Source organism: Salmo salar, chromosome 16 (assembly GCF_965601325.2).
Source record: "Salmo salar chromosome 16, fSalSal1, whole genome shotgun sequence".
NCBI lineage: Eukaryota > Metazoa > Chordata > Actinopteri > Salmoniformes > Salmonidae > Salmo > Salmo salar.
The window spans coordinates 24,305,818-24,332,816 of NC_138306.1; the positions used below are offsets into that span (position 1 = coordinate 24,305,818).

The window sequence follows — 26,999 nt, forward strand, 5'->3', positions numbered from 1 at the left end:
GCGGAGGGAGGGCAGGTTAGGAGGCAGGCGGAGGGAGGGAGGGTTAGGAGACAGGCGCAGGGAGGGAGGGTTAGGAGGCAGGTGGAGGGAGGGCAGGTTAGGAGGCAGGTGGAGGGAGGGTTAGGAGGCAGGCGGAGGGAGGGAGGATTAGGAGGCAGGTGGAGGGAGGGTTAGGAGGCAGGTGGAGGGAGGGAGGGCAGGCAGGTGGAGGGAGGGTTAGGAGGCAGGTGGAGGGAGGGAGGGTTAGGAGGCAGGTGGAGGGAGGGAGGGTTAGGAGGCAGGTGGAGGGAGGGCGGGTTAGGAGGCAGGTGGAGGGAGGGCAGGTTAGGAGGCAGGTGGAGGGAGGGAGGGTTAGGAGGCAGGTGGAGGGAGGGAGAGTAGGCAGGCAGGTGGAGGGAGGGAGGGTAGGCAGGCAGGTGGAGGGAGGGAGGGAGGGTTAGGAGGCAGGTGGAGGGAGGGAGGGTTAGGAGGCAGGTGGAGGGAGGGAGGGTTAGGAGGGAGGGAGGGTTAGGAGGCAGGTGGAGGGAGGGCAGGTTAGGAGGCAGGTGGAGGGAGGGAGGGTTAGGAGGCAGGTGGAGGGATTGAGGGTTAGGAGGCAGGTGGAGGGATTGAGGGTTAGGAGGCAGGTGGAGGAAGGGAGGGTTAGGAGGCAGGTGGAGGGAGGGAGGGTAGGCAGGCAGGTGGAGGGAGGGAGGGTAGGCAGGCAGGCAGGTGAGGGTAGGCAGGCAGGTGGAGGGAGGGAGGGAGGGTAGGCAGGCAGGTGGAGGGAGGGTTAGGAGGCAGGTGGAGGGAGGTAGGGAGGGTAGGCAGGCAGGTGGAGTGAGGGAGGGAGGGAGGGCAGGCAGGTGGAGGGAGGGAGTGCAGGCAGGTAGGTGGAAGGAGGGAGGGTAAGGAGGCAGGTGGAGTGAGGGAGGGTTAGGAGGCAGGTGGAGGGAGGGCAGGTGGAGGGAGGGAGGGAGGGTTAGGAGGCATGTGGAGGGAGGGAGGGTTAGGAGGCAGGTGGAGGGAGGGAGGGAGGGAGGGAGGGTTAGGAGGCAGGTGGAGGGAGGGAGGGTTAGGAGGCAGGTGGAGGGAGGTGGAGGGAGGGAGGGTAGGCAGGCAGGTGGAGGGAGGGAGGGTAGGCAGGCAGGTGGAGGGAGGGTTAGGAGGCAGGTGGAGGGAGGGAGGGAGGGAGGGCAGGCAGGTGGAGGGAGGGAGTGCAGGCAGGCAGGTGGAAGGAGGGAGGGTTAGGAGGCAGGTGAAGGAAGGGAGGGTTAGGAGGCAGGTGGAGGGAGGGAGGGTTAGGAGGCAGGTGGAGGGAGGGAGGGATAGGAGGCAGGTGGAGGGAGGGAGGGATAGGAGGGAGGGAGGGATAGGAGGCAGGTGGAGGGAGGGAGGGAGGGAGGGCAGGCAGGCAGGTGGAGGGAGGGAGGGAGGGAGGGCAGGCAGGTGGAGGGAGGGAGGGCGGGCAGGCGGAGGGAGGGAGGGAGGGAGGGCAGGCAGGTGGAAGGAAGGAGGGAGGGAGGGAGGGAGGGAGGGCGGGCGGGCAGGCAGGCGGAGGGAGGGCGGGTGGGCAGGCAGGCGGAGGGAGGGAGGGAGGGCAGGCAGGTGGAGGGAGGGAGGGTTAGGAGGCAGGCTGCTCACCTCCCTCTGCTAGATTTGCTCCAGTACCCCTCTTACCCCATACCCCCTCCATTCCTCCATCTCTCTCTCTCTCTCTCTCTCTCTCTCTCTCTGAGGATCTTCAGACATCTTCTTTGTCACTGAGAAACAGGAGTAGATCCATTTGTCATATTTTATTCATATTGAGCATTTTAATACATGTCCCAAATTGTTTTAACAGCAATCCCGGCCGAAACCCCTATAGATCAAGTAGAAATGAGTGGTCAGGAAAAACTCCCTAGGCAGGAGGAAACCTGTCTGGAGGAAAGCAGTCTCTAGTAAGGGAAGCGAGGGAGGTTTAGACCGTGTGTTTGTTGTGTGCCACTTTTACAGGGTTATTAAAGGAGCTGATCATACTCTCTCACCTGTGATTAATGCTGTGTGTAGATCATACGAAACATCCCCGATCTCCCTATAATCAGACATGTATAATGGCCATCATCACCTCCTTAACTCTGTGTAATAGCAGCCCTGGAATGGTATATCATAACATCAAGAGCACCATTCAGATTAGATCAGTCTACGCTGGCATGGTTTTACCCTTTTAGTCACCGAATTGAATATTTGCGTGTGTGTATTACGTTTGTGAATATGTAAATACTTATAGGGGCAGTAAATGCAATTGTAAACTCCTGAAAAATGGACCTTAAATATGAAGGAGCTGTTAACCCTTGGCGTGTTTGGCTTGGCTGGTGGGTATTGTTCCATGTGTCCTTGCTGTGGTGTCCTGTACAGTTACTCTCTACAGAGACAGCTGCATGAAGGAAAGACGCTCCCTCATGACGTTCCTGGGATAGAGATGAGATGTGGGAAAAGGCTGACGGGGGAGTCGGAAGCGGAGAGCGGAACATTGAACGCTCTTTCCTGGGGTAATGTGAGCTGACAGTGCTCTCCAGGGACAAACAGCGGAGGAAGTGTGTGTGTGTGCGTGCATCAGGAATAGCTGATATTCCCAATCCCAGACGGTGGAATCCCAGGAGTGGTGTTTTTCTCTGGCTTGAGGGATGAGTCTAACGGACCATTGGTCTGAGAGGAACACACGCTTCCCTGGTTCACGCTACACTCACACACAATCACACACTTCACACACCTCACACACCTGCACATGCTGAAGGTAGGGCATGTGCTCAAACCCAAAAAATGGCACCCCACCAAGGTATTGAGCATTTATTAAAAGAAGAGGGTAAGCAGCACAGTCTGATGAGTATAGTATATTGTATAGTATATTCTATTGTGAGTATAGTATATTGCAAAACTATTTTCATCTGGAATAAATGCTGCACTTAGTAACAATGACCACACAAATCCTGTCAAAATAGAAGATTGTCAGAAATACTGTCGCCTGCTATTACTATATTTAACACAACTCCATGCGTTGCCACTAACATGTACCCTAGTGGTTTTCAAACTTTTTAACTGGCTACCCCCAAAAAGGAGTTGTACAAAACTTGCGACCCCATGCATATGTACTGTAGCCTGTCATTACAGCCATAAATGTTGATGAATTTTCTAAAAGTAAGATAGGCTACAGAAATAAACTGCATTTTACACCTGCATTTGGAGCAGAAATGAATTCATGTTAGCATCCAACATCAACTAGCGATATATCATGTCACTTCTCTGGAGTCCAGAGCAAGCTAAATCATACAGTCTATTTGTAGCAGAGGTTGCAGGATCGGAGGGCTGCCTGCTTGCAGAGTGCCTGTTGCCAGCCGTTGTAGCCTTGTTCTTCCTTACCAATATTGTGATACATTCAGAATATGTCACATCTTCATCCTATAGTGTTGAAGGCAGTGCCATCAGCTGCTTATCTTTAGACATATAGCCAGTAGCCACCCAAACTAGGTCTATCTGAAATAGGAAAATGATCAATCAAATTGCCATGTACCCTGTTGTTGTTCTGGAAAAGATGCCTCCATAGTATATTTCTAAACGGTATTTTATATGGATAATATAAACGTAGGACTGCTCTGTTTTCGTCAGGCAAAACTGGAGGAAGTGAAACAAGTTTGTCTGGTCAGTAATCCGGACATGTGCGACAAAGCTGATGACTGGTCATTGGTCAACAATCAAGACACGCAACTTTTTGGTTCTGAAGCACAGATGAGAATTTAATGACAACTTGTGGGCAGTGGGTTCAAAACAACAACCAGAATTTTTTTTTATGCGAAACAAAATCTACCACCACTGAAAAGGCCACTTTGAAGACTGGAAGGGGAAAGGGGCATGTGCTCTGCACAGGTAGAGCCCTATCTGTGCACGTTCTGCCAAATTAATTATATCCAGCTCAGGGAACCAGCTATGCATTTGGTTTGCTAACTTGCTAGCTAAGTGGCTAGATGTCAAGATCAAGCTTCTTGGTTACAGCAGAGACAATCAAACCCCTCCTGGATCGTTTTGAATGATATAACGACCCTTGTGAGCACTGCCTGTAATGACGTATACCCCGGTATGGTACCAGAACGGTATGAAGGTATGGAAATCTGAATAACCCTACTTGTATGTTATATGGAGAGCAGAGGTCCTGAGTTAAAACACTAAGAACAAACGCATGACTGCTATGAGGGGACATGGCTGAGGATTGGGTTCTATACCTGGTCATGATAATACATCTCTGACAGGATCAGCTGTGTATGTAGACTGAATCCAGTCTGATAGAGTAGATGATGAGTAGTCTGTATTCAGTGTGTAAATGCAGCTATGGATTCAGCTCTACAGTAATCTATCTTTCACCGCTTAATCTCCTCTCCACTCTCCTCCTCTCCTGTCTACCGGCATATGGTGTGTGATGAACAACACATGCACGCACACTCTGGCAGCAGACAGACAGAACCGGCAGTACCATGTGAACCTGAGACGACATCCTGAGACATAATAGTGTCTGTCTGCTGTAGTTGGGCTGTGCTTATGATGTCTCATCAGATCTGCAGACATCTGCACACTGTCTGGTCTACCTCAACATCAGCTGATGTCAATCTAAATGTCTGCTTCTGATTTATGGGAGTCAGACCAGGAGCTAGTGTGTGTGTGTGTGTGTGTGTGTGTGTGTGTGTGTGTGTGTGTGTGTGTGTGTGTGTGTGTGTGTGTGTGTGTGTGTGTGTGTGTGTGTGTGACTGAATCTCAATATGCCGTGGAGTCATGATGAGGATGGCCATGATGATGTGTTGTGTTTGTTCTCTTTGCAGCACAAGGCCAGGGTGGAGGCCATGAGGTTGGACCTGGCCTCTCTCCGCAGTGTCAGAGTTCGCTGACTCATTCAAGGCCAAGAAACTGGAAGTACACAACTCGCCACCCCACCGCTCTCACTGTAAACCTGTCTGTCCCATTCTCCTACTCTGTGGTTGTTTTTGTTTATTCCAATACAAATCAGTTATACTGTAGCAATATCATCGTCCCAGGGGTCTTCAAAAACAGAAAGCAGCCTGATCGTCTGGTTTGGACCGCTAAGAAAATAAATCCATACTTAGGTTTTGATTAAATAAGATCATTAGTGTTTTTTTCAGAGCAGTTAACTCCCTCATGCTTGATACAGTATAGTACATGCCCAGATGAGTTAGACATAATGAAGTCTGTCATTTGATGAGGTCTGTGCATATCAGTCATTATTCTCCTACCTTTAGGGGTTTATCTCCCCGATGTTGCTGTCGATACACACGCACACACACAGTCTCCGTTGCCCTAATAACACTTTAATTTGGCATATTCCCTCTGCTCTCAGTGCTCTGATACACTCTGTGTCTGCCTGTCTGTGTGTGTGTGTGTGTCTGTCTGTCTGTGAGTGTGTGTGTGTGTGTGTGTGTGTGTGTGTGTGTGTGTGTCAGAGGAGATTAGAAAAGGATAAGTGTAAACGGAGGTTGTGTAACCTGAGCTACCCACAATGCAAGGCTCTTTGAGACCGAGCCACAGTTGATATTAGTTTGAGTCACCTACTCTCACACACTGTCACACCGACAGTCACACAGGACATCCTGACCATGGGCCTCTGTCGGACACCATATGGGCACGTACGTCCATGCGATGTGTGTGGATGACATTGCTCCACAAGAGACTTTGTAACACTTATTCTGTGGTGGTCAGCGTTTAGGGCGTGTGTGTGTCGTCACTCTGTTGCAGTCTTTGGGTCACGTTCTGTTCTGGCACCCATGCTCATATTCTGTGTGTGTGTCTGTGTGTGTTTACGTTTGTGCACAGGGTGTATTGCTGGTCCTAGGGGAGTTTTAGGGCTGTCATTGCCCCTGGCTGCCCTGGGGCAGGGTATGGCCATCCAGGCCATGTGACTTGGGCTGCAGCCAAACCCTTCCACAGCCTCCCCTTACCCCCTTATCCCCTGCCCACCTCCAGTCTCCTCAAACCCCCTCCTTATACTCTATTCCCAGCAACTCCTCCAACCCACCAAGCCGGTGTCTCCTGTTCCACACACCACATGCCCCCCCCCCCCCCTCCACTTAACCCTTGCCCAAGCACCCCCCTGCTTCCCCAGCTCTCCTGCACCCACAGCCTCTCCTGAAGTGGAGGAATGGGGACCAGACCAGTAGTAGTAGTGAGTGACCTGTCCTTTGCTCTGTGATCAGAGCGTGATGGTGCTTAATGGTAGAGGCAGATTAACCCATAAGTCAGGAGATGTCTGGGACCAGTGATCCATACTAAGAGAGAACCCGTCCCTTTTTCTTCTCTTTTCTCTTTCTCTCTCCTTCTCTTCATACCTCCCTCTATTTCCCTCTATGTAGCCCTTTTCTCTACCTCTTTTCTCTCTTTCTCTCCCCCTCTCCCCATCTCTATATCTTACACTCTCTCCCTCCCTGTACTCCTTCTTTCTCCCCTCCTCTCGTCCTTTCTCTTTGTACTCCCCCCTCTCTCTCCCTCAATCCTCCTCTTATTCTTACCTCTCTCCCTCCGTGTTTTTGGCCAGGCTGTATTTCTTCATTAGGGGTGGTGGTGGGGGTAGTGGGGGAGTCCCCGGGGGACGTCAGAGTACATTAATTCTCATCAGAACAGGAGAGCAGAGGGGAGCGGAGTGAAGCAAAGTGGAGGGTAGAGGAGAGAGAAGAGGAGAGGCTGTGAATGGCACAGTGCAGCTTTCTGAATGTACCAACTCTATTACAGAATGCTAGGCCATTCCAAGACATTTAAATGTTTCCCCTTAAACCACTCGAGTGTTGCTTTAGCAGTATGCTTAGGGTCATTGTCCTGCTGGAAGGTGAACCTCTGTCCCAATCTCAAATCTCTGGAAGACTGAAACAGGTTTCCCTCAAGAATTTCCCTGTATTTAGCCCCATCCATCATTCCTTCAATTCTGACCAGTTTCCCAGTCCCTGCCGATGAAAAACATCCCCACAGCATGATGCTGCCACCAACATGCTTCACTGTGGGCATGGTGTTCTCGGGGTGATGAGAGGTGTTGGGTTTGCGCCAGACATAGCGTTTTCCTTGATGGCCAAAAAGCTCAATTTTAGTCTCATCTGACCAGAGTACCTTCTTCCATATGTTTGGGGAGTCTCCCACATGCCTTTTGGCAAACACCAAAAGTGTTTGCTTATTTTTTTCTTTAAGCAATGGCTTTTTTTCTGGCCACTCTTCCGTAAAGCCCAGCTCTGTGGAGTGTACGGCTTAAAGTGGTCCTATGGACAGATACTCCAATCTGCGCTGTGGAGCTTTGCAGCTCCTTCAGGGTTATCTTTGGTCTCTTTGTTGCCTCTCTGATTAATGCCCTCTTTGCCTGGTCCGTGAGTTTTGGTGGGCGGCCATCTCTTGGCAGGTTTGTTGTGGTGCTATATTCTTAAATTTTTTAATAATGGATTTAATGGTGCTCTGTGGGATGTTCAAAGTTTCCGATATTTTTTTATAACCCAACCCTGATCTGTACTTCTTCGCAACTTTGTCCCTGACCTGTTTGGAGAGATCCTTGGTCTTCATACTGCTGCTTGCTTGGTAGTGCTCCTTCTTAAGTGGTGTTGCAGACTCTGGTGTCTTTCAGAACAGGTGTACAATGGGGCAAAAAAGTATTTAGTCAGCCACCAATTGTGCAAGTTCTCCCACTTAAAAATACCTATGATGAAAATTACAGGCCTCTCTCATCTTTTTAAGTGGGAGAACTTGCACAATTGGTGGCTGACTAAATACTTTTTTGCCCCACTGTATATATATTGAGATCATGTGACAGATCATGTGACACTTAGATTCCACACAGGTGGACTTTGTTTAACTAATTATGTGACTTCTGAAAGTAATTGGTTGCACCAGATCTTATTTAGGGGCTTCATAGCAAAGGGGTGAATACATATGCAGGCACCACTTTTCCATTTTAATTATTTTAGCATTTTTTGAAACAAGTAAATTTTTTTCACTTCACCAATTTGGACTATTTTGTGTATGTCCATCACATGAAATCCAAATAAAAATCTATTTAAATTACAGGTTGTAATGCAACAAAATAAGAAAAACGTGAAGGGGGGTGAATACTTTTGCAAGGCACTGTACACACACACACACACACACACACACACACACACACACACACACACACACACACACACACACACACACACACACACACACACACACACACACACACACACACCAGTAGCAATGCTTGGGTAAAATCATTGGGAAAACCTAGCCAGAAATAAAAAGCCATATTACAACCTATGTGTTCTGAAAATTGCGTTGTTTGCTCTTTAACCTATTAGTTCATATGCCTTGCCACCGTGATATACAGTGCCTTCGGGAAGCGTTCAGACCCCTTCCCTTTTTCCACATTTTGTTATGTTTCAGCCTTATTCTATTTTTTTTATTGTCCTCATCAATCTACACACAATATATTTTAATGACGAAGCGAAAAATAAAAACAGAAATACCTTATTTACGTAAGTATTCAGACCCTTTGCTATGAGATTCGAAATTGAGCTCAGGTGCATCCTGTTTCCATTGATCCTTGAGCTGTTTCTACAACTTGATTGCAGTCTACCTGTAGTAAATTGATTGGACATGATTTGGTAAGGCACACACCTGTCTATATATGGTCCCACAGTTAACAGTGCATGTCAGAGCAAAAACAAAGCCATGAGGTCGAAGGAATTGTCCGTAGAGCTCCGAGACAGGATTAAGTCGAGGCACAGATCTGGGGAAGGGTACCGAAAAATGTCTGCAGCATTGAAAGTCCCTAAGAACACAGGGGCCTCCATCATTATTAAATGTAAGAAGTTTGGAACCACCAAGACTCTTCCTCGATCTTGCCGCCCTGCCAAACTGAGCAACTCCAGAGATCAGAGTTCCTTTGTGGAGATGGGAGAACCTTCCAGAAGGACAACCATCTCTGCAGTACTTCACCAATCAGAGGCAGGGACTGGGAGACTAGTCAGGATCGAGGGAAAGATGAACGGAGCAAAGTACAGAGAGATCCTTGATGAAAACCCTTCCCTCACGACGCCAGGACAGCGGAGTCAATCACCACCTTCCGGAGACACCTGAAACCCCACCTCTTTAAGGAATACCTAGGATAGGATAAAGTAATCCTTCTAATCCCCCCCCCCCCCCTTAAAAGATTTAGGTGCACTATTGTAAAGTGGTTGTTCCACTGGATATCATAAGGTGAATGCACCATTTTATAAGTCGCTCTGGATAAGAGCGTCTGCTAAATGACTTAAATGTAAATGTAAATGTAAAACCTGCTCTAGAGCTCTCAGGATCTCAGACTGGGGCCAAGGTTCACCTTCCAACAGGACAACAACCCTAAGCAAACAGCCAAGACAATGCAGGAGTGGCTTTAGGACAAGTCTCTGCATGTCCTTGAGTGGCCAGCCAGAGCCCGGACTTGAACCGGATCGAACAACTCTGGAGAGACCTGAAAATAGCTGTGGAGCGATGCTGAGAAAGAGGGCCGATGTTTCGCTCACTAGTAGGCTTCATCCAGTGAGATACACTACCGGTAAAAGTTTTAGAACACCTACTCCTTCAAGTGTTTTCTTTATTTTTACTGTTTTCTACATTGTAGAATAATAGTGAAGACATCAAAAATATGAAATAACACATATGGAATCAGGAAGAAACCAAAAAAGTGTACAAAAAATGAAATAAATACTATATTTGAGATTCTTCAAATAGCCACCCTTTGCCTTGATGAAAGCTTTGCACACTCTTGGCATTCTCTCAACCAGCTTCATGAGGTAGCCACCTGGAATGCATTTCAATTAACAGGTGTGCGTTGTTAATTTGTGGAAGTTCTTTCCTTAATGCATTTGCACCAATCAGTTGTTGTGACAAGTTAGGAGAGGTATACAGAAGATAGCTTATTTGGTTAAAACCAAGTCCATATTATGGCAAGAATAGCTCAAATAAGCAAAGAGAAACGACAGTCCGTCATTACTTTGTTGTGTCTGACTATGATTAAATTATATGACATCCTATTTTATCAAATCGATTAACTAACGTTTAATTGATTACGTGATTGAATTAAAGCATGCAACAATTATTGCATTTATAACCTGGGGCACCACGGAAGCATTCATTTATATAGAGCGGTTATCTCCCGAATCCACTCTCTTAAAGATCTGAAGATCTTTTATATCAATAGCAGTCAATTATTAATTGTCCCCTCGATCGGTCTCATTCTGATTGTCGTAAGTACTTGGTTATCTGCATGAACCCTGGCTAATAAGTTCAGAATCAGCAATACACAAATTGACTTAATTATTTATTTACAATATACCTAAATAATCACACAGAATGACTTATATAAACACAGGATAGATCATACATCGATTACTAATCATGTCATGAAAAGCCCCTAGTGGGCTAACCTAATATGATGGCTGGTTACACAAAGGAAGGGGATTGGGTTTGAATGAAAGAGTGGGAAGACTGAAGGACAGAGGGATTGGGTCTCTATCGGACCTTGAGAAACTATACTACCGTAAATACAGTCTTATGCATTCTAATAACCTCCCATTCGGAAAAGGGAAATGCTATATATATATATATTTACTCTGAGCTACGCTTTGGTAGATGGGTCGAAGATGGAAGACTGGTTTACCCAGCAGAGATCGCCATTGTCCTTTGAAGAATCTTTCTGGTCCTAGTGTTGTAGAGTGGATACGTTAGAGTACCCTGTCGTTGTTCTGAGATTATCTGTCCTTTCCTAGGCCGCGTACATTTCCAGCTGCAGCTGATAACTCGACGTCTAGGAGGTATCACTTCTTCTTTAGTGAATAATTGTTCAAAGTTGCCATGGTCAGCTCGTGCTGTATTCTGGCTGGTCTAGTCGAAATTCACCATTCCAGCGTGGTGATCGTCACCTCCACGTTGAAATTCACCATTTTAAACGTTAGGACAGCAGTCCTAACATTTCTGGAACTAAATGTTAATTTCGTTAGGTTGTAGTTGAAATTAGCCCTTTTAAACATATGGACACCAGTCCTCACATCATCGGGAACTGAGTTTGACTTCCGTCAATGGGCTTTTGTACTGGGGAAGAGAAGGGTGTGTTTCATAGTTGTCAACCAATGTCTGTTCACTTGGGCGTGTCCACTGAGTGGGCCTACGTTTTACTATGAAACAATTATCTTATTTAGGAGGCAAAAATTACATTTAATCTTTTCACTAATAGTTTCATATTTAACAGTTTAAATTGCACAACAATTCCATGTGAATCTGATAACTAGAATGTGTCCACTTTCCAAGATACAATTTATGTCTTCCTAACATCAGATATAATGTCCCAGACAACTGATCTGACATCATATTATTTAAGTACCAACGGACACTTTCAACTGGTTGAGAAAGGGAAATATTGTTCCATTCCCCAACCTTTTCATACCATACTTTCTGTGGTAACACAGGGCTTTCCAAGAGTCCATTCTGTAGAGTGGAGAGAAAAGGGGGAAAGGTATTTATGGGGGGGGGGGGGGGGGGGGGATAAACTTCGCCCAACAGGGCAATGTCATGACAACTGTAAGACATGAAAGTCAGTCAATACTGAAAATGTCATGAACTTTGAAAGTTTCTTCAAGTGCAGTCGCAAAAAACGTCAAGCGCTATGATGAAACTGGCTCTCATGAGGACCGCCACAGGAATGCAAGACCCAGAGTTACTTTGCTGCAGAGGATACGTTCATTAGAGTTACCAGCCTTAGAAATTGCAGCCCAAATAAATGCTTCACAGAGTTCAAGTAACTGACACATCTCAACATCAACTGTTCAGAAGAGACTGCGTGAATCAGGCCTTCATGGTCAAATTGCTGCAAAGACACTTCTACTGAAGGACACCAATAATAAGAAGAGACTTGCTTGGGCCAAGAAACATGAGCAATGGACATTAGACCAAATTGGAGATTTTTGGTTCCAACCGCAGTGTCTTTGTGAGATGCAGAGTAGGTGAACGGATGATCTCCACATGTGTATATTCCACCGTAAAGTATGGAGGAGGAGGTGTTATGGTTTGAGGGTGCTTTGCTGGTGACACTGTCTGTGATTTATTTAGAATTCATTCACACTTAACCAGCATGGCTACCACAGCATTTTGCAGCGATACGCCATCCCATCTGGATTGGCCTTAGTGGGACTATCATTTGTTTTTCCAACAAGACAATGACCCAACACACCTCCAGGCTGTGTAAGGGCTATTTTACCAAGGAGGAGAGTGATGGAGTGCTGCATCAGATGACCTGGCCTCCACATTCCCCCGACCTCCACCAAATTGAGATGGTTTGGGATGAGTCGGTGCGCAGAGTGAAGGAAAAGCAGCCAACAAGTGCTCAGCATATGTGGGAACTCCTTCAAGACTGTTGAAAAAAACATTGCCAAGAGTGTGCAAAGCTGTCATCAAGGCAAAGGGTGGCTGTTTGAAGAATCTCAAATATAAAATATATTTTGATTTGTTTTACACTTTTTTGGTTACTACATGATTCCATGTGTGTTATTTCATAGTTTTGATGTCTTCACTATTATTCTACAATGTAGAAAATTGTAAAAATAAAGAGAAACTCTTGAATGAGGAGGTGTTCTAAAACATTTGACTGGTAGTGTACAGCACATTCAGCCTTTTTCGAATTGAAGGACAATTATGAAACACAGAGAGACGAAAGTTACATTATTTCGTTTTTTTCCCCTTTTTTATTGGTACATTTTTGGGGGATACCTTATTGCCCTTTGCATCCATGAGTACATGCCACTGACACACACACAAGCACACGCACATATGCACACACACACAATACACTCTAGTGTTGCACGGTACACCAAAACGTCTGTACTTTTTTGATACTAGAACATGAAATACGGTTCGGTACTAGGATTTTTGTTACTTTCAGAATTATCTGTCTCACGGATCAAGTCTGTCTATCATCACATCTGATGTCCCCTTTATAGCACGAAAGCACTGTGCCAGCTCAACTTAGCCTTATCCTTGGCAGCATCATGTTAGCTCCCCACTCATGCTGTCCCAAATGGAAGGGATTGTTTGTCATCTGTAGCCCCATGAAATCAGCCACTAATTAGCTCAATAACACAGTGCATTCACACACTCCTATTGAATATGCCGTCACCTGTATATAGTGAGTAGGCCTAGGCTACATCTTGATTTACCATACATCTTGATTTACCATTCAAATAAATTATTAACGTTATGTTGTTATGTAGTTAGATTGGTATAAACAAAGTCAAGGTGATTCTATGATTAATTTAATTGATTCATTAAGTTGTACATGGCTGTCTCTGAAAAATATTGATGTAAAAATTCCAATGAGTTAAAGTTCAAGTACCGTTCTGTGACTTTGGCTAATACTGTAAAACCTAAATTAATAGCCCGGGCGTTTATTTGTTTAAATCACTGAACACAACAGGGGCTTATTAGAAACAGGCTTCTATTTCAGCCAGGGGACTATTTCCTTAATGCACATAGCTTTTGCTCATTTGCATGTTTAATTGTTTAATTCCTGCATTCACTTACAGCATTTTAATCAATTTCTTCATTCCATGCACTAATGTGTTATCATTTACACATTGTGTCACATTTATTTTGTCTGAGTATGCCGAAAAAAAAGAAAGAAATTATAATAATCCTTGACAAATATTCCACGCTGTCTGTGTATTTTCTGTAGTCCTTACTTTCGCCACTAGAGGGTGAAAGTAAGTGCTGCCATTTCTAGGGTTCTGTACTCCCAAAGTTGTTGACTATTTTTTGTGCTTTCCTGTTAGCTAGCAGTTCTCAGCTGTTAGCAGCCAATGGCTAGCAGTTTCTTACTGGCGATAAAAATGTATGATTAGTGTAATTTTTTAGAGTCATTACTGAATTATTTAATGTAACAAATCAAACATTAAACCTCGTAACCAGTTCATGGTAATTAATGGTAACCTCATAAACAATTCATTTAGACCCAGCGTTTATTTGAAACAGGCGTTTATTTCCTGAAATGTGTGCCATTGCCCAGCTATTAAAAGGGACAGGCGGCTATTTGAGACTGCGTTTTTAATTGAAGTTTTACTGTATGCCTTTTTTTGCCGTGGTATCATTTTGGTTTCATTTTTTTATTGAGAATTGTGATGGTATCGAGAATCGGGATACTAAACCTAGCATCTGTATCAAAGTCAAAATTCTGGTATCGTGACCACTTACACACATTTCAACTGGTTTGTTCCTTTTTCTGTACCAGTTCCTGTCCCGGTATGGCCAATAAAGACCTAATGACCATTGGATAGAGCCTAGCTGCACCCAGAGCCAATCACCTCCTTCAGGCAGGTTATCATAGAGGTCAGAGGTCAGGCCAGAGGGGGCTAGTTACATTAAACAATTCACTCATCTCTCCCTCTTTGGTACTTAACACCCCCACTTGACAAGAGCTAAGATAGCAGTTAGGGCCAGCAGTAGGCCCATTAAAGACCTTCATTAGGGCTGTGGTTATGAAGATGAGACCCTGGGCTAGGAACTGATGTCTGCTCTTCTGAGGATGAGGGGCCCTGACCACTGAGAGATACTCAATAAGGACCAGTGGTCTCGCCTTAACTGCTCTTTAAAAAACGGAGGTATGGGGCTCCTGACCAATTGTGCTATTTTGTGTATTTTTTGGCGCAGATCTTAACTTTTTTTGTACGTATTGTTTTCGCCGTCGTTTCCTATGACCGAAAATAGCTTCTGGACATTGGATCAGCTATCACTAACCTCCATTTGGATGAGGACTTCTACTTCAATGAGTCGGAGGCAAAATATATTGATTATCATGGACCAGGTCCAAATCCTCAACACTTGGAGGAGACAGCGCTATAAAGTGAGAGGCACTGGAAGGGTTTGGCATCAGCCCAAGTCACATGTTCTGGATACCTGTCGAGACTATGTCAGATAGTGATAAATCACCTCTACCCTCTTCTATTGGCGAACGTGGAGAATCACTGGAGAATAAACTGTATGAGCTCGATTCGATACTATCCTGTCAATGTGATCTGAAGAACTGTAATATCCTATATTTCTCTGAGTTGTGCTGAACAAGGACATGATAAATATAAATCTAGCTGGATTTTCTATACATCGGCAGGACAGAATGGCTGCATCGGGCAAACTCCGGGGGGTATGTCTCTTTGTTAACAACAACTGGTGTGTCTCAAGGTTATGCTTGCCTGAGTTAGAATACCTCATGATAAATTGTAGACCACACTATTTACCAAGAGTTTTCATCTATATTTTTCGTAGCTCTATATTTACAGCACAAACCAATGTTGGCACTAAGTCCGCACTCAAAGAGCTGTATATTGCCATAAGCAAACAAGAAAATGCTCACCCAGAAGCAGTGCTCCTAGTGGCTGGTGACTTCACTGCAGGAAAACGGAAATCCATTTTACCTAATTTCTACCAGCATGTCAGCTGTGCAACTACAGGCAAAAAAAACTCTAGATCACCTTTACTCCATACACAGAGATGCATACAAAACTTTCCCTCGCCCTCCATTTGGCAAATCTGACCATAACTCTATCCTCCTGATTCCTGCTTACAAGCAAAAACTCAAACAGGAAGTACCAGTGACACACTCAATGCGGAAGTGGTCCGATGAAGCAGAGTCTAAGCTACAGACCGTTTCGCAAGCACAGACTGGAATATGTTCCTGGATTCATCCGATGGCATTGAGGAGTTGACCACATCAGTCATTGGCTTCATTAATAAATGCATTGACGACGTCCTCACAGTGACCGTACGTACATATCCCAACCAAAAGCCATTGATTACAGGCAACATCGGCACTGAGCTAAAGGCTAGAGCTGCCGCTTTCAATCCTTACGATTATAATAAATCCCGCTATGCCCTCCGATGAACCATCAAACGAGCAAAGTGTCAATACAGGACCAAGATTGAATCCAACTACACCAGCTCTGACACTCATCGGATGGGACAGGGCTTGCAAACTGTCACGGGTTACAAAGGGAAACCCAGCCACGAGCTGTCCAGTTACGCAAGTCTACCAGACGATCTAAATACCTACTATTCGCACTTTGAGGCTAGCAACACTGAACTATGCATGAGAGAGCACCAGCTGTTCCGGACGACTGTGTGATCACACTCTCTGTATTCAATGTGAGCAAGACCTTTAAAAAGGTTAATATTTATAAGGTCGCCAGACCAGATGGATTACCAGGATGCATACTCTGAGAATGCTCTGACCAGCTGGCAAGTGTCTCACTGACATTTTCAACCTCTCCCTGACCCAGTCTGTAATACCTACATATTTCATGCAGACCACCATAGTCCCTGACCCCAAGAATGCCAAGGTAAAGTGTTGTCGTGACATTACGGTTATTAATCTGATGACTGTTATTAATTTAATCCACTAACTATGTTTAATTGTTACCCGATTTAAATCAATCATGTAACAATTAACTCATTAGGATTTGGGGCACCACGGAATAAGTTGTTTAGAGCGTTACCTTCTCCCGAATTCACCTATAACATCCATAAAACAGTCAACATATTAATCATAACCTCTTATCAATTCTCATTCTGAACATCGTAACCTTCTTCGATCTGCAAAACCCCCAGCTTTGCTCATTATTCAGTAATACACATTGATTTAATGATTTATTTAATAACTAACTAAAAAGTAACAGAATACACATACACCCTTTACATGAGACAAAGGTCCATAGTGGACTGACAAAATATGACCGTTTATTACACTGAGGTGGAGAGGCAGAGACAGACAGGTGGAGGGAGACACCTGGATACAAAGACCAAAATAAATCCAGAGAGAGAGAGAAAAAGGACATTTATCATGGATACATTCTAGAACTGTCCTCACATTAATCATATACCTTGCACATGAACCGCCGCCCGTTTGGAATGAAAAATCATGATTGTATTTACGTGTTTGAATGCCGTTCGCTGTTTCTCTGTCTGAACTAGCCGTCCTTCGGAAGAATGTTTGTTTGGCCTTTCAGTGGCATGCTTGTAAGGCTCTGATTGTCCGAAAGAGGTCTCCCCTTTCCCGTCCTCTACTGTTGTTCACTCTGGAAGATAACCAGCCATGTTGACGGTTCCCATTGGTGATAGTAGGATAGTCGTTTAGATTCTCTTTTCTCGATATCTGACGTAAGACAGCTAATCAGCTGTCCCAGTGATTATCTGAGGTGAGCTTCTCGCCTCTTCCTCCTCATGTTGGTATTCAGGATTCGGACCATGATGGACATGAGCTGCAGCTCTTCATCTCTCTGATCTAAAGGAAGGTGAGTTTATTTCTTCACCTCGTTTTGAGGTTCAAAGCTTTAACCATTTCCAACATAACACTTTTCTGGTCTGAAGGTTGATTCCTCTTCCAAGCCTTTATGCACTCTTGGTAAAAAAAAAAGGTCATTTTGTCATGCTGACAAGCTCTCTGACCTCACTCGGGGCGTGGCTAGTAACTGTGCAAAGGATATCAAAAACGATTATCTCATTAGAAAACTAAAATCACATTCCAATCTTAAAATACTTTCATCATTTTTCACATTGTATTCACATCATATTGGATGAAAACTTGACAGATTAAGGGGTATCCTTTCCAAGTTACATTCATTTTCTACTTCTCCCCACTGACAATTTCCCACATCCCCTATGTTAGAATTATTGTTCCGTTATCCACTTTTGGACGTTAGCATTTTGGGCGGGCAAAAGTGTCTGAACAAAGATATTCCTTAGGTTGCTACTAAAGAGCAGAGAGAGAGAGTTCTCTCCTACTTAAATTTACGACCGAGTGTGTACGGTCGACCATCCAGCAGCTCCCCCTCTCTCCCATCCGATTTGTATACCGCCCTAACAGATCCACAGATGACGCAATCTCTGTTGTACTCCCCTCTCCCCTCTGAGAGAGAGAGAGAGAGAGAGAGAGAGAGAGGCCTGGTTACTGTCACCCACCCATCTGATCTGACCCATTCTGATCCTCACAGGACAGTCATGACACAGTCTAAATGACTATTGCCCCGTAGCACTTACATCTGTAGCCATGAAATCCTTTGAAAGGCTGGTCATGGCTCACATCAACACCATCATCCCAGACAGCCTGGATCCACTCCGATTTGCATACCGCCCTAACAGATCCACAGATGATGCAATCTCTATTGTACTCCACACTGCCCTTTCCCACCCGGACAAAAGGAACACCTACGTGAGAATGCTGTTCTAATGTAAGCATTTCACAATATGGTCTACACTTGTTGTATTCGGCGCATGTGACGAATAAAGTTTGATATGTTCATTGACTACAGCTCAGCGTTCAACACCATTGTGCCCTCCAAGCTCATCACTAAGCTAAGGACCCTGGGATTAAACACCTCCTTCTGCAACTGAATCCTGGACTCCCTGAATGGCTGCCCCCAGGTGGTGAGGGTAGGCAACAAATCATCTGCCATATTGACCCTCAACACGGGGGCCCCTCAGTGGTACCTGCTTAGTCCCCTCCTATGCTCCCTGTTTACCCACGACTGCATGAGGGCGCACGACTCACCATCATTAAGTTTGCAGACGACATGACGGTGGAAGACTTAATCACCGACGACGATGAGACAGCTTACAGGAAGGAAGTCAGAGACATAGCAGTGTGGTGCCAGGACAACAGGAAACGGAGAGCCGAGTACGCCCCATCCACATAGACGGGGCTGTTGTGGAACAGGTCAAGAGCTTCAAGTTCCTCGGTGTCCACATCACTAAGGAACTATCATGGTCCACACACATCAACACAGTTGTGAAGAGGGCACGACAACACCTCTTCCCCCTCAGCAGGCTGAAAAGATTCAGCATGGGCCCTCAGATCCTCAAAAAGTTCTACAGCTGCACCATTGAGAGAATCTTGACTGGCTGCATCACTGCTTGGTATGGGAACGGTTTGGCATCTGACCGCAAGGCGCTACAGAGAGTAGTGCGTATGGCCCAGTACATCACTGGGACCGAGCTCCCTGCCATCCAGGACCTCTATACCAGGTGGTGTCAGAGGAATGCCCTAAAAATTGTCAAAGACCCCAGACACCCAAGTCATAAACTGTTCTCTCTGCAACAGCATAGCAAGCGGAACCGATGCACCATGTATGGAACCAACAGGAGCCTGAACATCATCTACCCCCAAGCTATAAGACTTCTAAATAGTTAACCAATAGCTACCCGGAATATCTGCAATAACCTTTTTTGTACTAATATCTCTTTTGACTCATCACATATGCAGCTGTTACTGTTTATTATCTATCCCGTTGCCTAGTCACTTTATCCCTACCTACATGTACAGTACCAGTCAAAAGTTTGGACACACTTACTCATTCAAGGGTTTTTCTTTATTTTTTACAATTTCCTACATTGTAAAATAATAGGGAAGACATCAAAACTATGAAATAACACATATGGAATCAGGTAGCAACCAAAAAAGTGTTAAACAAATCAAAATATATTTTAGATTTTAGATTCTTCAAAGTATCCACCCTTTAACTTGATGACAGCTTTGCACACTTTTGGCATTCTCTCAACCAGCTTAAACTGGAATGCTTTTCCAACAGTCTTGAAGGAGTTTCCACATATGTTGAGCACTTGTTGGCTGCTTTCCCTTCACTCTGTGGTCCAACTCATCCCAAACCATCTCAATTTGGTTGAGGTTGGGGGATTGTGGAGGCCAGGTCATCTGATACAGCATTCTATCACTCTCCTTCTTGGTCAAATAGCCCTTACACAGCCTGGAGGTGTGTTGGGTGTAATTGCTGCAGAATGCTGTGGTAGCCATGCTGGTAAAGTGTGCCTTGAATTCTAAATAAATCACAGACAGTGTCACCAGCAAAGCACCCCCACACCATCACACTTCCTCCTCCATGCTTCACGGTGGGAACCACACATGCAGAGATCATCCGTTCACCTACTCTGCGTCTCACAAAGACACGGCGGCTGGAACCAAAAATCTCAAATTTGGCCAAATTTCCACCAGTCTAATGTCTGTTGCTCGTGTTTCTTGGCTCAAGCAAGTCTCTTCTTCTTATTGGTGTCCTTTAGTAGTGGTTTCATTGCAGCAATTTGACCATGAAGGCCTGATTCACGCAGTCTCTTCTGAACAGTTGATGTTGAGATGTCTGTTACTTGAACTCTGAAGCATTTATTTGGGCTGCAATCTGAGGTGCAGTTAACTATAATGAACTTATCCTCTGCAGCAGAGGTAACTCTGGTCAACCTTTCCTATGGCGGTCCTCATGAGAGCCAGTTTCATCATTGCGCTTCATGGTTTTTGCGACTGCACTTGAAGAAACTTTCAAAGTTCTTGAAAATGTCCTGATTGACTGACTGTCATGTCTTAAAGTAATGATGGACTGTAATTTATCTTTGCTTATTTGAGCTGTTTTTGCCATAATATGGACTTAGTCTTTTACCAAAGAGGGTTGTCTTCTGTATACCACTCCTACCTTGTCACAACACAACTGATTGGCTGAAATGCATTAAAAAGGAAAGAAATTCCACAAATTAACTTTTAAAAAGGCACATCTGTTCATTCAATTGCATTCCAGGTGACTACCTCATGAAGCTGGTTGAGAGAATGCCAAGAGTGTGTAAAGATGTCATCAAGGCAAAGGGTGGCTACTTTGAAGAATCTCAAATAAAAAAATATATTTTGATTTCTTTAACACTTTTTTGGTTACTTCATGATTCCATATTCTACAATGTAGAGTTTACAATGTAGAAAATAGTGAAAAAAAAGAAAAACCCTTGAATGAGTAAGTGTGTCCAAATTTTTGACTGGTACTGTACATAAGTACCTCAATTACCTCAATCATTACCTCAATCATAAATTACCTCAATCATAAATTCGGTATTGACTTGTACCTTGTGTATATAGCGAAGTTATCATTACTCATTGTGTATTGTATTTGTATTTATTAAGGATCACCATTAGCTGCTGCCACGGCAGCAACATTAAGGCAGTTATGTACAATTAAAAATATTACATGACATTACATTTCATAACACATTTCACAACACATTAAGTGTGTATTTATTCCTTGTTATTTTGTTCTACTTATTCCTTGTTATAATTCTTTATATTTTTCAACAATTTTTCTTTTTTTTCCTCTGCATTTTTGGGAATGGCCCGTAAGTTAGCATTTCACTGTTAGTCTACACCTGTTGTTTACGAAGCATGTGACAAATACAATTTGATTTGAACAGTTAAGACAGGAAAACTGCCTTTCCAAGGTGACTGTGGAATTCCCAGGCTGCAGCAGCAGCAGCAATCAGAGCCAATGTTTCCTGGCTGTGGTGATACAGAGGAACAGAGGCCAGGGCTCTGAACTTCATGCTTTATTAAACAGAGAGGAACACTGCCTTCTTATTTACCACCAACCTGTTCTCTGGCTCTGTTATAAAAGTTTGAATTTAAGGCTTGACTTCTAAGGCAGCGACGCTGGTTACATTTCAGGCAGTGGATTTGGAGTTGAATCTAAAGATGACTTCTTCATTTGTGTTTAAAAACTCTGGGTTCATAATTTTCTAATGATATATAGAAATTACAGTATGTAGTATTTATGAAGTGTATGATTTGCATACGTAGGCATTCGGTAGTTAGTGTGGAGTGAGTGTGACTCTCAGTAATGAACCCTGTGTGCGTGCATGTATGTGTGCGTGTGTGTTTGGAGGCCTGAAGGTGAACGTTCACTCCAGTCCTCTCTAACAGCGTTATGGGGAAGACTCATTAGAGCCAGGGATAACAATTCACACATTAATTTTCCAGCATCCAGTTTTTAATTAATCCAGCAGGCAGTCTTAAACACAGGGTACACAAACTGCCCTGGGCCTCATAATGAATTCTAATGGAAGAAATTAAAAATTGGTGGGGTGTGTTTGGATTGTTCGACTGTGTTACTGTGGTTTCGAGCTCGCTGGAGCGACGCTGTCACCGACAAGGATCTCTCACCGCTCAGGCCGACACGGCAATCTTCACTTGCTCACACAGCACACACACACACACAAGAGGGGGAGGCCCGAAAGACACATTCCCAGATGCGATGTGTATGTGTATATGGTGAGTTTGATTGTATGGAAGTGTGTGAGTGTATGTGTGAGTATGTATTAGATTTTTTCTCTCTCTCTGAGGTTGATATGATGACTATTCAAGGTGTTGGTTGTTTCTGTTGGCTGGTGTCGAAATGTATTCATTATCAGTCAGACCATGGGGGAGTAAGAGAGGAAGCCCTCTATACCGTATCACTAATACTGTATAGAGGGTCAGTAATACCCTGTCAGATCACTAATACCATGTCTCTGTCTTGGCCTACTGAGGCCTAGCAGCTGCACACAGAAATAGCACCCCTCTCTCCTTCCCTCCTTTCCTTCCCTCCTCTCTTTCCCTCTCTGCTCCTTTCCCTCTCCACCACTGTTCCCTTTTCCCTAGATCTCTGGTTACAGTATGGAGAATAGGCCCAGTGCCTATACCTTGTAATACTGGCCCTCAATGTATCATTGCTCTGTATGTCCCTCTCCTCTCCCCGTAGGCCACTCCACATCCTGATATGTAACGCAGCGGTGTGTACCCAGCTCTGGCATCTGACGGAGGATGGCCTGGCAGATCTGCCACCAAGGTCACTTCCTGTTGGTGCAGTGTCTACAGGAAGTGCTGCGATGCTCTGCCCCAGCCCGTGTGGTGGTGGTGTCCTCTGAGTCACACAGGTCCGTATTCACTGACTAAAAAAATATTATTTATAACCAGGGGTTGGAACTGGTTCAGGGAACAGAACCAGGAACGACAGTCATATATACTGTTCCGGAACAGAACCGCTATTTTAAAAGCATAGGAACCGGTTAATAATGTTATTTTACGTTCTGGACATTTTTTTTCAGTCCCACAAAAAACACAACAAAGCACCTATGCAATGCACTCACTGTCACTCAGAAACTTATTCCAGTATCTGCCTGCCAGCTGAAAATCTCTGCCAGTGTGTGCGTGTCGGCTACCTGCCCCTCCCCCTCTGAAGCATAGGCTACTGTAGCATACTGACGTTACAACCGTGATTCAGAAATTAGGGAGAGATTTTTAATTAGAGAAGAATGGATTAACCTTTTCAATGCTAGTTAAGGATACTGAGGTTATCAAGTGTCACATTTGATTTATTAACTACAAAAAGGTAAGACGCATTTTTATTTCTGGTGCCACTCTGCACACACAAGGTTGTTAGCTAGCTAGCTAGCTAGCTCTGGTCCAACATTAAGCAAACTCTCAGACGTTCAAAGACATTCAAAGTTCCTCCATGAAAGCCGCACCTCCGTAGGTATTCTGTGGGCCTAATTAGGATAATGCATGCCCTAAAAAGATGCCTAGAGCAGTAAGCCAATCCTTCTCCTCCACCCTCTCTCGCTTTCTCCCCACCTGCAAAATTTCAGTCACATCTCGCACCCTACACTTGTCTGTCCATCGCGCATGTAAACAACTAGGCTATAGCTTGCCTGCTCCATAGCAAGCTGCTCTATCTGCACTGACTGGTAAAGTAATCGATTTCAGAGGTTTAAAAAGGAACAGAAAGGAACGTTAAAAACTAGGCTGGGGCAATACTCCGGTATACGGTATAAACTTGTCATGCCCTGAACATAGAGAGCCCTTGGTTCTCTATGGTGTTGTAGGTCAGGGCGTGACTAGGGGGTGTTCTAGTCTTTTCATTTCTATGTTGGTGCTCTTGGTATGGTTCCCAATTAGAGGCAGCTGATGTTCGTTGTCTTTAAATGGGGATCATACTTAAGTTCTCCATTGTTCCCACCTGGGTTGTGGGGTATTGTTTTGTTGAGTGCTGATGTGCGCTCTGTTACTTCACGGTCGTTGTTTGTTTATTGTTTTGTTTAAGTCTCACTAATAAAAGATGTGGAACTCGAATCACGCTGCGCCTTGGTCCATCTATCCCAACAAACGTGACAGAATATCCCACCACACATGCACCAAGCAGCGTGCAACGGAGGGAAAAGTGAGTTGGACCTGGGAAGAGATCATGGGAGGACACGAGACCCTTCCTTGGCGGGAGTTGCAGAGGACTCAGGAAGGACAGTGACGACGTCGGGCACCGCAGCCACAGAAACCCCAAGATCTTTTTTTTTGGGGGGGGGGGGGGGGGCACGAGGGGTGGTCGGCCGAGCCAAGGAGAGAGCCAGAGCCCACCTGGGAGTCGATGGAGCAGTGTGAGGAGGGATATCGGAGAATAACTTTGGCGAGGAGTATGCTGCAGCGCAGGCGTGTTGAAGAGCGTGACACCAGTCCGGTGCCATCTGTGCCAACTCCCCGCACTCACCCTGAAGAGCCAGAGACCGTCAGGGAGGCGATGGAGAAGTTGGGGGAGAGAGAGAGGAGAGATGTTGGTCAAGTGTGTTCTGCTCAACATTCAACCTAAAGAGCCTGTCAGCAGTCTGGTGAAGTCTGTGCCGGCTTCACGCATCTGGCCTCCAGTGCGCCTCCCCAGTCTGGTACGTCCTGTGCCAGCTCCCCGCACTCTCCCTGAAGTGCGTGTCAACAGTCCGGTGCCACCTGTACCGGCTCCACGCACTAGGCCTCCAGTGCGCCTCTCCAGCCCGGAGCGTCCTGTGCCGGCTCCCCGCACTCAACCTGAGGAGCTTGTCATCAGTCCGGTGCAACCTGCGCCAATGCCCAGTCCAGGCATGGTGTCCAGTCCCGCTCCAAGGCCGGAGCCTTCCTCTGCACCGATGCCCAGTCCAGGCACGGTGTTCAGTCCCGCTCCATGGCAGGAGCCTTCCTCTGCGCCGGTGCCCAGTCCAGGCACGGCGTCCAGTCCTACTCCATGGCAGGAGCCTTCCTCTGCGCCGGTGTTCAGGCACAGCGTCCAGTCCCGCTCCAAGGCCGGAGCCTTCCTCTGCGCTGGTGCCCAGTCCAGGCACGGTGTCCAGTCCCGCTCCATGGCAGGAGCCTTCCTCTGCGCCGGTGCCCAGTCCAGGCACGGCGGCCAACCCAGCTCCATGGCCGGAGCCTTCCTCTGTGCCGGTGCCCAGTCCAGGCACGGCGTCCAGTCCTACTCCATGGCAGGAGCCTTCCTCTGTGCCAATACCCAGTCCAGGCATGGCGTTCAGCCCGGCGCCATGGCCGGATCCGGGGTCTGGGCGGGGGCGGCGACCCGCACCGGAGCCGCCACCGACACTAGTCACCCCCCCTACCCTCCCCATTTGGTTTCAGGTTTTGCGGCCGGAGTCCGCACATTTGGGGGGGGGGGGGGGGGGGGCGGGGTACTGTCACGCCCCTGGTTCTCTATGGTGTTGTAGGTCAGGGCGTGACTGGGGGTGTTCTAGTCTTTTAATTTCTATGTTGGTGCTCTTGGAATGGTTCCCAATTAGAGGCAGCTGATGTTCATTGTCTCTAATTGGGGATCATACTTAAGTTCTCCATTGTTCCCACCTGGGTTGTGGGATATTGTTTTGCTGAGTGCTGATGTGCGCTCTGTTACTTCACGGTCGTTGTTTGTTTATTGTTTTGTTTAAGTCTCACTAATAAAAGATGTGGAACTCAAATCACGCTGCGCCTTGGTCCATTTATCCCAACAACCGTGACAAAACTGTATATTACAAATTCAACCACAAAGAACAGGGAGATTTTCCAATGTCTCACAAAGAAGGGCACCTATTGGAAGATGGGTAAAAGAAAAAAGAAAAAAGGACATTGAATATCCCTTTGTGCATGGTAAAGTTATTTATTACACTTTGGATGGTGTATCAATACACCTAGTCACTACAAAGATACAGGCGTCCTTCCTAACAGTTGCCAGAGATGAAGCAAACCGCTCAGGGATTTCACCTTGAGGCAAATGGTGACTAAAACAGTTACAGAGTTTAATGGCTGTGATATGAGAAGATTTAAGGGTTTATCAACAACATTGTAGTTACCCCACAATACTAACTTAAATGGCAGAGTGAAAAGAATGAAGCCTGTACAGAATATATATAATATCCCAAAACATGCATCCTGTTTGGAACAAGGCACTTTAGTTATACTGCAAAAAAATTGGCAAAGAAAATGTTAACTTTTTTTTCCCTGAAAAAATCCTAAATCCAATACAACACATTACTGAGTACCACTCTTCATATTTTCAAGCATGGTGGTGGCTGCATCATGATATGGGTATGCTTGTTATCGGCAAGGACTAGGGAGTTTTTTAGGATAAATCATGTTATGGATATGCTGGTCATCGGCAAGGACTAGGGAGTTTTTTAGGATAAAAAGAAACGTCTATAAGCACTGGCAAAGTCCTAGAGAAAAACCTGTCTGCTTTCCAAAAGCAGGACAATAACCTTAAAAAAGGTCAAATCTATACTGAAATTGCTTACCAAGACCACATTGAATGTTCCTGAGTGGCCTAGTTAAAGTTTTGACTTACACTATCGGTCAAAAGTTTTAGAACACCTACTCATTCAAGGGTTTTTCTATATTTTTTAACATTTTCTTCATTGTAGAATAATAGTCAAGACATCAAAGCTATGAAATAACACATGTAGTAACCAAAAACAAATCAAAATATATGTGAGATTCTTCAAATAGCCACCATTTGCCTTGAAGACAGCTTTGCACACTCTTGGCATTCTCTCAGCCAGCTTCATGAGGTAGGTCACCTGGAATGCATTTCAATTAACAGGTGTGCCTTCTTAAAAGTTAATTTGTGGAATTTCTTTCCTTCTTCATGTGTTTGAGCCAATCAGTTATGTTGTGACAAGGTAGGGGGGTATACAGAAGATAGCCCTATTTGGTAAAAGACCAAGTCCATACTATGGCAAAAACAGCTCAAACAAGCAAAGAGAAACGACAGTCCATCATTACTTTAAGACATGACGGTCAGTCAATATGGAACATTTCAAGAACTTTTACATTTTCTTCAAGTGTAGTCACAAAAACCATCAAGCACTATGATGAAACT

General features: G+C 45.3%; 1 long non-coding RNA gene across 1 annotated transcript in view; it reads left to right on the forward strand.

Moving 5' to 3' along the window:
* Nucleotides 1–26,999, forward strand: part of LOC106573387 (WW domain-containing oxidoreductase) — a 256,795-nt gene that overhangs the window by 41,434 nt on the left and 188,362 nt on the right. Inside the window, exons 7-9 of the long non-coding RNA XR_006759697.2 lie at nucleotides 4,827–4,883; nucleotides 20,563–20,597; nucleotides 22,599–22,773. This is a non-coding gene — a long non-coding RNA (WW domain-containing oxidoreductase). The remainder of the gene's footprint in view (nucleotides 1–4,826; nucleotides 4,884–20,562; nucleotides 20,598–22,598; nucleotides 22,774–26,999) is intronic.